General features: G+C 40.7%; 1 pseudogene; it reads right to left on the reverse strand.

The window, feature by feature from the left end:
* Positions 1-134: 134 nt before the first annotated feature.
* Positions 135-12,799, reverse strand: part of LOC147916984 (small ubiquitin-related modifier 1 pseudogene) — a 50,887-nt pseudogene continuing 38,222 nt past the window's right edge.

A 12,799-nucleotide genomic window follows, 5' to 3' on the forward strand; every position in this document is an offset into this window, starting at 1 on the left:
AAATACCAGCTGTTATAAAGGGAGACTCCCAGAGATGGGGACCTGCTTCAGTTCAGCATCGAACATTACATTTAAAAGGACTATTTCTAAAAATAGGAAAGGATTAAGGAAAAGGAAAAAAATTAAAAGAATGTCTAAACTGGTGAATGGCTTGCTGTTTGTTCTTGATAAACGTCAATCACATCTCCTTCCTCGGTTCCCAGTCCTTTTGGAGCAGGGTTATCAGCAATCCACTGACCTTCAAGGAGAAACTTGAGTAAGTTCCTTGGAACTCCCTGATGTTGATAGTGCGATTCTTTGAGTTTCTTGACGTGTTTGTCATCTTCACCTTGAAGCCACTCTCACTGCTCTCCTGTGGAATGGCTTTGAGTGTAAGGTAATTTCCCTTCCTACCCACCAATTCCTCAGTTGAAGGTTCACCTCCCAGTCAGATGTGGTGGACTCCCCACCAAGTCCTCACAGTAGTGACCCCCAGAAGACAGAATCCTGCACTGGAGTTACACATTATCTCTCTTCCCCACCACACCACCTCCAGTACGTGTCTTTTCCTGTAAAGAGTCTTGAGTCTTTCTAGGAAGTAGCGAGGGATGAGAATTATAGAACAATGTGGAGGGTTGTGTTCAGGCAGCATGGCTTAGAGGTTAGGTTGTAGACTTTGGAACGATACACTCTAGGTTTAATTTCCAGGTCTGCCATTTGCTAGTAGTGTGACCTAAGGCAACTCACTTCACCTCTCCAAGCCTTAGTTTCCTCATTTGCCAAATGGGGGTAATAAGGGTCACCTTTTCACAAAGCTGTGGGGGGGAGTAACAAATTAAAGTGTAAAACACTTAGCACAGTGCTTTGCTCATGGTAAGTGCTGAATACATTTTTGCTGCTATGGTGATCATTGACACTAGGGAATGAGAGAGCAATATAAGATCTCGTTTTTGTCCTGAACAAATGTACAACCTTCAAACACACAAGCATGTACAATACACACATTCACACAACGATTAGGGAACATCGCAAAGGAATGTGCTAGAATAGAAAGCTTTGGAATTGAAAGCTATGGAAACTAATGTGATTTTTTTTAAAGGACATTAGTGCAGAATGGCATAAATAGAGAAAAATTAGTGGCAAAACTGGAACTTGAGCTGGCCTCTAAATGACAGGGAAAGTTTGATAGGTAGACAGAGCAGAAAAGACTGTTCTGGTATCAGGCACGTGGGAATGAGCATAGAATATGTAGGAGGCCCAAGAAACCTGGCCAAAAGAACCAGATCGTTTGTGTTGGGGAATGTACCATGGCTAACACATGGTAGATGCTTTAGATACACTATGGACGAAGGAAGAAAGATGTTTTCGGATGTCTAGGATGAGACAAGATGATGGAGGGACTTGGGTATAAGATGAGGTGTTTGAGCCCAATGTACAGCAAAAGGCAGGATGAGAAAGTAACATTCTAGGGATATTATTCTAAGGAGGTCATCATGATAAACTGAAGAATAAAGAACCTGGAAGCAGAAAGACCAGTTATGAGGCTATGGCTATATAATAAAAATTCCAAGAGCTGACCTTCTGTTGGAATCTCGCAGTGGGAAGAACTAGAGGGAAAAATATCAACGGGACAAATGAAAATAGCTCTCTTCCGTAATCACTTTCTATCCCCTCGTCCTGTTTTATTGGCTTCCAAACACTTCCCACAATCTGCAAGTCTTTTGTTGATTTATGTGTTTACTTGTTTATTGTCTACCTTCTCCTCTAGAACGTAAGCTCTGGAGAGCGGAGACCTTGTTAGAATACAGCCTAATGTGTAAGTTGGGTCAAAAGGCTATAGGGCAGAAAGCACTTTTAAGCTATTGGCTGTCATAGGACTGCAGTGTAGACTAACAGAAACAGGGAAGTCAGGACAAGCTGATTTGGGAAGAAACGATGACATTCGTGTATCTACCCATCCTTTCAATTATAACACTCGTTGAGTGCTTACGTGGAAGCCATGCAGACCAGTTGTTAAGGCCCAGACTCTGACATTGAATGGTTTGGATTTGAGCCCCAGGCTCCACCACTTTTAACCTGTGAAGGGACTTTGGGCAAGTTACTCTCTGAGTCTTAATTTCTTCATCTGTACAATGGGCATAAAATAAAACCCACCTCACAGAATTGATGTGAAAATGAACTGAGATATGTATGGCAAACTCCTAGTATAGTGCTTGGCATTACCAAGGACTCCATAAAGGCAGCTCTTGTTATTACCATGTGCCAGGCATTGTGCCACTGCGTTGAGGTGGCAATGAGCCTAGGCAATGGAAATATTCCAGAGGCTGTCAGATATGCAGGCCTGGTGTTTAAATGAGATGTGGGAGCAAATTTGCTTTGATTTCATTCCCTATTGACTTGGGTTGCTACTGCTGGCCTTGTAACAGTGGAAGGAAACAGTCTCCAAAGCTACCTCAGATATATTTTCTGCAAGGGACTCACGGTAACAAAGGAAATTACTATCAAGGAATGACACCAGGCATATCGTTCTTCCAGAAGGAGTAATGAAATAAGTTGGAAACTGCTTTTTTTCTCTTTTTTTGTAACTCAAAATAACACTAAAAAATAGATGATGAGATAATTTCAAAGTCAAGTGCTTATTGATGTTTTATTTATATTGTTTATAAAACATTTGGATATTTAAATTTCAGGTACTGTGTTACCGATAGCTGTGCTAGACAGCAGGAAAAACTAAATAACAAAGCTCCCAACATCTGGTAGAATAATCAAAACAAAGAGCCTAAATAGCAACCCAGGATACTTTTTTACTATCAAAAGATTTTTTTAAAAGTATTTCTGATATCAAAGACAAAAAGGAAGTTTCGTTGCCTATGACATTTTTTGTTCAATGTCTTATTTTTAAAGAGTAAACATTAGTGAGCAGGTATAGATTAACTGGAACCACGACAATAGAATGTTAGGACTGAAAAGAAAATTGAGGATAATTTTAATCTTGTTCTTCTGCAGATAGTGAAGCCCAGAGGCTGAAAGAGATCTCCTCAGGGCCACGCAGCCTCTGGGTGATAGAGTTTCGACTAGAACCCAAGTCTCTTGATTCCTAACCCAGAACCCTTTCTCCTTCACCAGGTTGGTGGCCTATGGTAAAGGGGCAAATGTCCAAATAGGGGACACATTAAAATAATAGGACAAATGGCCATCAAACTTCATGATGATTCCTGTGATCTGCATTTATCCAAGCTTGTCTTGCTCATCCAAGGCCCAATGTAGCTACTGATATATCCCAGGGACTCTAGACTCAACATGGACTCTTTATCATGGCAAATGGCACCACCATTTACCCTCTTGGCCAAGCAGGAATCTGAGCATCATAATGATTTCTCTTTCTCCTCTCAGAACCAATTATTCAATAAACCTTATTGTTCTCTCCCTCCACGGTACGCCTTGAATCTTTCCACCTCTCTCCATCTCCACTCCCCCTACCCCAGAGAAAGCCGCCATCATGTCTCACCCACAATACTGCTACAGCCTCTAACAAGCCTTCTCTCTCCTCTCCTTGTCTCTTCCCACCTTCCTGCTCAATCTATTCTTCACATGTGGCAGGAGTGATCACTCTAAAATCAAATCCGGTTATGTCACAGTCCTGTTTGTTATTCATCAATGGTTCCCATCACCCTCAAGATAAAATCCAAACTCCCTTCACTTGAAGTACAAAGTGATGCAAAAACTAGCCCTTGATTATCTTCCCATCCTCATTCATTCCTTTATTCTCTCCCCCAAATCCCCTGCCCTGTGCTGAGTCTATGCTCTAGCCATATTGAACTTTGATTTTTTTCAAATGTACCAAGCTCTCATACGTCTGGGCCTTTGTATGTGCTATTCTCTCTGCCTTGAATACTTTCGCCTTATATCTTCACCTGGTTAATTTCTAATCATCCTTTAGATCTTTGCTGAGATATCCCTTCTTCCAAACAATCCTCCCTGACCACCCAGCCCCTCCACCTGTCTGGGTAGACTCCTCCTCTCTACGCTAAGCTGTATGTCCCCCTTATAGCACTTATCTCATCTTATTGTGGTTGTCTATCTTTTGTTCTCCATCATTAGCCAATTAGCTCCATGTGAGATGGAAATCACGTCCAACTTCTGTGTAGAATCCCCACTAACAATTTCTGTTCCTGGCACATAACCATAAATAGCTGGTGAATGAATGAATGAATGAATAAAATGAACTGTTTTTCATTTTCTAAAATCCCCCATGGGATTAAGAGAGTTTGAGTTGAGTGTGAGGATGGGTGAGGAATGGTTCAGAAAGAAATAGCCCGGATTGGAGTTGGGGAGGAGGCAGAGCATAAACCATTCCTCTCCCTCTTGGAATTCTAATAAAGAACAAGGTTGGTGACAAAAGAGAATGAGATGCTGGGTTAAGGACTGACTTGCAGTTCTATCAAGCAAGACTTTGAATTCAACGGGAGTCTCCTTACCAGAGACTCCTTATCCTACACTAATGATTTGTGTTTACTTTTGTGTATGTCTAAAATTTTCCATAATAAAAAGTCTTAGAAATGTATTCCTTTGCCTAGAATTCCAGGAAATTGGGGAGGCAATCATTTGGTCAAGGGCAAATGCTTATTTAATCAGTAAATGGTTACTGGTGGGCATGGGCGTCGGGGAAGAAAAACGTATTAATTGGATGATTTTATATGGAATGTAGTGTCCCAAGTACTTGATGGTTGAGAAACATATATTGAGAAGAAAAACTAAATATCAGTTTAAATTATAATCATCTGTCATTAAGAAAAGGAATAATCTTTATTATATGATTATTTTTAGTGCTTATCTCTGTGTGTATTTTAACAAAATTAAAACAAAATTAGTATATGGTGATATGTATCTTGAACTATGTAAGTTTGTTTTGTGATGATTATTTCTGAACTTCTGAAAGTAAGCCAGGAACACTGTTGAAGTCGGTTATTGCTCCACAAAAATCACATCATAGTCTCAGTTCCCCTGAGAATTTTGTTAGCTATTTTCTGAAGGCAAAACCAAGATCTTAATAGGTTTTAGCTGATAGAGTGGGAGTTATTTGGACATTTGAACGTGTCATTACTTAAGCGTTAGCCAAATTTGTACATAAGTCTATAGCCTTGTATTCTAGATAGTTTCCATGGTACCTTTTAAATTTTCTAGCTTTCACAATTTTTCTTTTACTACACATATAGTAATAAAATTATTTGCAACCAGCACAGTTTTGTTGAGTCCAATGTATCACCAGGGCACTTATTCTTTATGTTCCAGCCAAAACATGTTTGTGGAAATGAAGATTCTCTTTCAAGACAGGAGATTAAATTCAGTTCCAGTGGTGTCCCATGAAGCCAGTACAGTCTCTCATGGTCATTTTGGTAGGAGCCCAAATATATTTGACTCATAGTTTGGTCTCTCATTCTGGTGATTTTCCTCATTTTTCATAATTTACCTACTGCTGTCAAGAACAATCATTGTCTTTCCCAAGAGACTAGTAAAGACTCTTTTGAGCCAATGGATTTATAAAAGGTGGAATCCAATGATTCAATTCATTTGGGCAGATTCATCAAATGCTTCCTAAATATAAGGTACAGTGGAAGATGTTTTCAGGGATGCAAAGAGAACAATCCTTGACCTTCACTTATAGTCAAATTACGGACAAACAGGAACAATATACACAGATAAAATTATTCTTTCCTGCATTTAAGTGGATATAGCCTGTAAGAGACAAAACACCTATATAGTCATGTGCTGCATAATGACATTTCAGTCAATGATGGATGGCATATATGACAATAGTCCCATAATATTAGTATCATATAGCCTAGGTGTGTAGTAGGCTATACCATCTAGGTTTGTGTAAGTGCACTCTATGGTGTTCGCCCAGCGACAAAATTGCCTGACAATGCATTTCTTAGAACATTTCCAGTCGTTAAGTGATGCATGATTGTACTAAACGCCTATTGAAGGAACACGTGATTGCACCCAAAACTAACTGTGAGAGGGTTTATATGAAATAATTGGAAATGAGTGGTTTTGCTACCACTCTCTATGCTCCAGCAGAGAACAGATACTGCTGTAGATAGACATTTTTTATTACACGCTCCATTGAAAGCAAGGTTGCCATGTCAATCTCACACATCTATTTGCTTTAGAAACTAACACATTCTAGACTAAGAAACTTTCTAGCTAATCAGGCCACTGGAGTCCAGCCAATGCAGTATTCTAGGTAAAGAGTACACAAGTGTTGGACCATCTTGACCTGGGGTTGTTATATAAAACCTCAAATTGACGGAAGAAGTTGAAGTTGCTGCTCTGTCTCAGGGGGACTAGATATCAAGTTTATTGTTTATTTATTCTGGCAATGTTGGAGGAGGTCATTGACAGGACATGACTGCCGGTGGGAGGTTCCTCACCTCCTCTCCTGTCCTTGGAATGTATGTTCTGCCCACATTCCCACAGTGGGAGCTGTTTTCAAGGACGCAGGCCTGAGAAAGCAATGTGTTGTTGAGACCATGGTCTACATGACTGAATCCAGTTAAGGCCTCTATGGAAACTTTTAAGATTCTGGTGGACAGTCTTGAGGCTGCCTAAAACAAGCCTTGTATGTAAGTTCCTTTGCTTATTAAACCTGCCACCTGCCAATCTGGAGTGGTCTACCTCTTTCTTCAGTCTCTCCTTGCCCTCCTTGTATGGGGGCTAATTTGCAAACCAACAATTGGTGAGCCAGCCAGGAGACCAAAGAAATGGGCCTCGGGAAAGAGGCATCTGAGAGGGAAATCCCAAGTTGCCCGTTGACCTCTATGTGGGGAGGAGTGGCCCATAATATCTAACGGGTTAGATGTTAGATGCCTGTGGACCACTGTGTGAGTATGGGGACGCCCCGAAAACGCTGGCTGGTCTAATGTACTTGTTTGAGGAACTGTGCATAGCACACTGCAGCAAAAAAGGGAAACAAATGGTTACTGCAGTGAGCTGGTCTCTGCTGTGGGCAGTTCGATTGGCCACCAATGTCCAACTAGAGACTAAAGCTCTAGTTAAAAAGTTGGAAGAAGAGCTGAGGTTAGAAAAGGACATGTGGTTGTCCACTACTCTGCTAGCTTCAAGGCTAGCAGACAGAGTGGAAAAGCAGGAACCTGTTGAAACAAACTATACCTGGAATGGAACAAGCACCACTGAAAGAGGGGGAAAGGTGTGGTCCTGGTCTGGCATATGCCGCCCCCTGTCCATCTCCTCACGCCTGACAGTGCTGCCTCCCCTGGTCAGCATGTATGGTATATACAACCAGGTCAAGTTCCTAAAGCTGCCAACCTCCCTCTCCTCAAGGCCAGATGAGCATGTTCTGTTTTCCACTGGTACAGTTTTTTGGCCACCATCCTTGTTCCCTCATTGGCCTGGAGGACATTATAGCTCACATAGAAGCCCTTACTAAATTTACCCAATAAGCCTTAAATGATAGCCAACAAAGCCTGTCTTTATTGAACACTGAAATGTCTCTAATGAGAAAAGCTGTCCTTCAAAATCAGATGGCCTTGTACACTATTACTGCCTCTCAAGGAGGCACCTGTGCCACTATCTAAACAGAATATGTGTTCATATCTGATGAGTCTGCTAATGTATCATCTTTATTAAAACATGTGAGGACATAAGTGAACATCCTGAGTGATCCGACCCCCAGCCTAGGGGACTTAATAAATCAATGGTTCGAATCATGGGGCTCTTGGTGAAATAAATGTTACTCATTTTGGAAATCATTATCTTAATCTGTGTTTTCTCTTGCATGTGTCTATACTGTTGCTGTGGCATCTCCCTCCAATGCAGCTGGATAGCCACCAAATGGGCCACCTCCACGCTAATGAAATGCCTTGCTGACCACTCAGGGCACATTGCAGAAGAGGGGGACTCGAGGGGCAGAGTATTGGAGGAAGTCATTCAGAGGACATGATGGCAGGTTGACCCATGAGCTGGACCAGTCAACAGAGGCTCCTCATCCCCTCCTGTCCTTGGAATGTGCATTCTGCCCACCATTCCCACAGCCAGAACGGTTTTCATGGACGCAGCCTTGAGAAAGCAATGTGTTGTTGAGACCCTCTGGATGCTATACTGGTGAACCCAGTTAAGGCCTCTATAGAAACTTTGAAGCTTCTGGTGGGCAGGTGTGGAGGTCTACTCTTCTTGTGGCTGCACAAGACAAGCCTCGTATGTAAGTTCTCTTGACTGTTGAACCTGCCACCTACCAACCTGGAGTGGTCTGCCTCTTTCTTTGGTCTCTTCTTGCCTTCTGTGTACGGGGGCTAGTTTGTGAATCAACAGGCAAAATGCCATTTGAATTTTAGCATTTATTTTTTGGCTTATTTTCATCTTGTTTTGTTTAAAATTTACCTTCTTTGGAATAATAGCTACTTTTAAGAACTTAATAAGCTATGGGCTACAGCCCTGTTGACTTCTAACTAAACTGTTTAGAAAAGAAAGCAAATAGTAAGAGTTATACATCTAAATCTAAATATAATTGTAAACTTAATCCCTGTCTATGTCTGTATACATGAATTGTGTATTCATGTATTCATATTTGGTATAAAACTCATAACCATGGGCATTTTTAAACTGTAAAATTGTCCTTTGTATGCAGATTTCTAGTGAAGAACAAAAATTTTTTGCCAAAATATGCCTTCTGAATTCTTAATTTTTAAATACAATGATAATGTTATACTCAATATGGAAGAAAGCAGAACCCTTTCATTGATTATTTAAGGTTGGCAATAACACCCAGTAATGGTAGTGTGGAAGACTAATTTATTGCCATGGCCGCATTGTGGCAAAGTATAATTCCCCATCCTTGGACATTGGACTTGATCATGTAAGTTGTTTTAGTCAAAAGGATGTTAGTACACATGATACAAGGAGAGGCTTTGCATGCCTCATGTAGCCACTGCTGCTTCAGCCTGAGTCCCAGGATGAGAAATGAGGAGCTGACCACATGTACCTGGCAACCACTCACCCAAGGAGGATAAGAGAATAGTACATGGAGCCCCAAGTCTATAGCCCAAGCTGGTTCAGCCAAGTAGTAGCCAACCTGCTGCTGATGAATGTGAGAATAAATGATTATTGCTTCAAGTCAATGAGTTTTAGAGTGGTGTGTTATTCAGCATTATTGTGTCAATAACTGACTAATACAGATGATCTCCAGAGATTTTTTTCTAGTCCATGAAGACATATAGGAAGGTGAAAATTTCTGAAAATATTACTTTTCATAAGTGTTTCCAACAGTATTTTGCAATGTAACTTGGATATTTAGTGGTTTTAACTAAGAATGTCTTTTCTGTGCATTGCAAGACCTGAATAGGTTAAAAAAATAGGGTGTTCTGAGTGACTTCTAGATATAATATGTATTACTTTCTGTCTTCAAAAGGTACAAATGCCGACTACAAATTGTGCAGTTGGAATTTGGGAGTTTGGTACATATAAACGTTCTGAGATGTGGACAGTGAGTTATGTGACGATTGAAATTTCCAAAAATGCTACGCTTCTTTTAAAAATTCTTCTCTTAAGTTTGAGCAAACTTCTCACTCATAAGCTTTCTAATTTTCCAAGTAGAAAAAAAATTCACATCACAAAGAATGCAAGTGTGAGGAGCAGTTAGTTCCAAACTGCCTGCTGCTTTTCAGCTAGGATTGTGTGCAGTTTATGTCAAAACACTTCAGCAAAGAAATACAAATACAGACTAATGTTTGACTTCTTTTGTTGTGTTGAACTGGAGCCAGCAAAAGTATTTATATATAAATCCACTTGTGAAATGCATAACCCTCTCAATGTGACTTATATGTTTAAGGCTTAAAGAGAATTCAGGTTGATTGACAGAAGCTACCGCTCTTACAATGTCAAAACGTATGACTGCTTATGTGGAAACTTTCAAATTCATTCTTTTCACTGAGGGATGTTTACCTTCTAATTAAGTGCTACTGCATTAGCAATGACCATTTATTTGTCCTACTACGCGTATTGTAAAGCATAAGCCTTCCATCCACCCATCCTCATACTTCTCTTTAAAAATCTGAAGGAAATAAATCCCCCCAAACCCCAAGTGTTTGCCTAAAATATCTACTTAGACATTGCCTGAGGGCAAAATAGATGGCTTTGCTGTTTTAAACACTTGAACATAATGTAGGTATAAAAGAGAGCCCTGTCATATGGAGTCAGATATTTTTCTTCTCTCTCTAACAGTAATACTCTACAAAACCCTGTTTTCTTCTCTTTAGTACTGTGAGGAACTAAGGTATGTTTTTTGAATCTCTGATTTAGATGAGCTTCTGTGGGTGGAACTAATGTAAAAGAGCATTGGCGCATCAAATGTCTTGGAGACCACGTAGGAATGTCATGTCTCCATTTTTCAAAAGCTGCATCCTCCTGTTTTGTTGAACTCTAGTACCTTGTTTAAATTTTTATTGCATTCCCACATAGTGTTATGCATAAGTATATAAGAAATGCCACAATGGATTAGGCCAATGGTCCATCTTGCCTGCCTCTGAGGGACGTTTTGTAGGGAGCTAAGGTTGTCTTGATGTTACTCTGAAAACATTAGGGATCGACTGCACACATTCCTTACACCTCTTTAATGTTCCATTATGGAACCAGCATCTGAGAATTTTCCTAAACCTTTTAAAACTTATTTATAGTTTCACCCTTTGTTATTCTTTTGCGTCAATAAGATCACTGCATAATCCTTCAAGTTTCAAGAGTTGGTTCCTGAGGCCTAGCATTTTGAGATTTGATGAATAAGTCCCTGTTTACAAAACTCACGTCTTCACAATTTCCTCTAATTTAGTTACGTGGTGGGCTGCTTCAAAAGTGATTTCCAATGATCCCTAAATGCTGGCATTCATGCCCTTGTGTAATTCCCTCCTCTTATGCTGGGGCTGGACCTAGTGACTTGCTTCTTATGACTGGAATATGGCAAACATGATGAAATAGCTATTTTAAGATTAGGTTGCAAAAGACTGTGACTGCCATCTTGCTTGCACTCTCCCTCTCTGATTCTTTCATGCACTTGCTCTGAAAAAGTGAAATACCGGTTGTCTATGGAGCGGTCCACAGGCGAAGACCCTAGGGTGGCCTCTGGTCAATGGCCAGCAAGGAACTAAGGACCTCAGTCCAGCAGCCTTTGAGAACTGGATCCTGCCAACAGTCATGTCATGAGCTTGATGGAACCTAATTCTTCCCTAGCTGAGCCTTCAGATGAGGCAACACACTCAGCTGACATCTTGATTACAGCCTCATAGGAGACACTGAAGGGAAGTTGGAGATCATTGGGGACCATTTTAGAAGCAGCCTGCCACATAACTAAGCAGGGACTGTGAAGGCCCTTGTCTCAATTCGTTTTGATTATATATTTGAGATTGTCCTTCTATAAGATTGTAATACTTTGCCACATTTGTCCTCCAAAAATATTTTTATCTTGGCAATTCTAAGGTGTGTTCCCCCTCTCAGATCATTTATGTGACTTAAAAAAAAATTTAAGCATGATCCCTAGCAGATTTTGATATGGTGGGTGTATCACTCAGTTATTCCTGTGTAACAGACCACCTTAAAACTTAGTGGCTTAAAACAATAAGTACTTATTTAGCTCCTGATTCTGTGGGTTGGCAATTTAGGCTGGGCTCAGCTGGGTAGTTGTAATCTGCTGTACTCCTTCATGCATCTGTTATCAATTGCAGGTCGCCTAGCAGGCTTTGCTGATCTTGGATAGACGCTCCCATTCCTGAGGGCTCAGCTGGGATTAACCAACTGACTCAATTGTGTTTCATGTGATAATGATCCAGCAAGCTAGCCCAGACTTGCTCACATGGCTATGTCAGGGTCCCAAGAAAATAAACAGAAGCAAGGCCTCTTGAGTCCTAGGCTTAGAACTGAAACATCTGTCACTTCCACCACATCCTATTGGCCAAAATAAGTCACAAGGCCAGCCCAGACTCATGGGGTGGGGAAACAGATTCTACCGTTTTTGTGCGTGTGGGTGTGAGGAAGAGTGGCCCTGAGTGAACATCTGTTGCCAATCTTCCTCTTTTTGCTTGAGGAAGATTGTCGCTGAGCTAACATCCGTGCCCATCTTCCTCTATTTCTTTTATGGGACACTACCACAGCATGGCTTGATGAGTGGTGTGCAGGTCTGCGCCGAGAATCTGAACCCGCAAACTCCGGTCTGCTGAAGTGGAGCATGTGAACTTAACCACTATGCCACCAGGCTGGCCCCAACAGATTCTATCTTTTGCTGAGAGGAAATGCAAAGTCAATTGCAAAGAGCATGGATACAGGGGGAATGAAAAATTATGGCTATTTTTGCAATCTATCCTAGTGGAAATGATTTAACATAGAGTCTCCTCCTTCTACAACACAGAATGTTGTTACACTAAGTGATCACCAATTGTTACCAATGTTTTACTACCAGTGTTGGATTCTCACTCCTATTTTGCAGCTCACCATCTGTGTGACAATATGCCTCAGTTTACTTACCTGTAGAACGAGGCTATTAATAGGCCCTAACTCATAGGGTCATTGTGAAGATTTAATTAATTACTATGCATAATGATCTTAGGCTTAACATACTCAAAAATTGTTAGCTATTATTATCAAGATTATGTTGCTTTGTAATAATTATTTACTTTCATGTTTATTTCTCTGCTAGACCTAGACCCATTGAAGGAGGGACCTGCATGCATTTAATCTTTCATCAAAAAGTATTGAGCATTATTACACGCCAGGAGCTAGGAGCTGGGGAATAGCCGGCTCCAGTGGGACATAAACCTAT

The sequence above is a fragment of the Ceratotherium simum genome, chromosome 5 (assembly GCF_057802395.1).
Source record: "Ceratotherium simum simum isolate JZ-2026a chromosome 5, ASM5780239v1, whole genome shotgun sequence".
Lineage (NCBI taxonomy): Eukaryota > Metazoa > Chordata > Mammalia > Perissodactyla > Rhinocerotidae > Ceratotherium > Ceratotherium simum.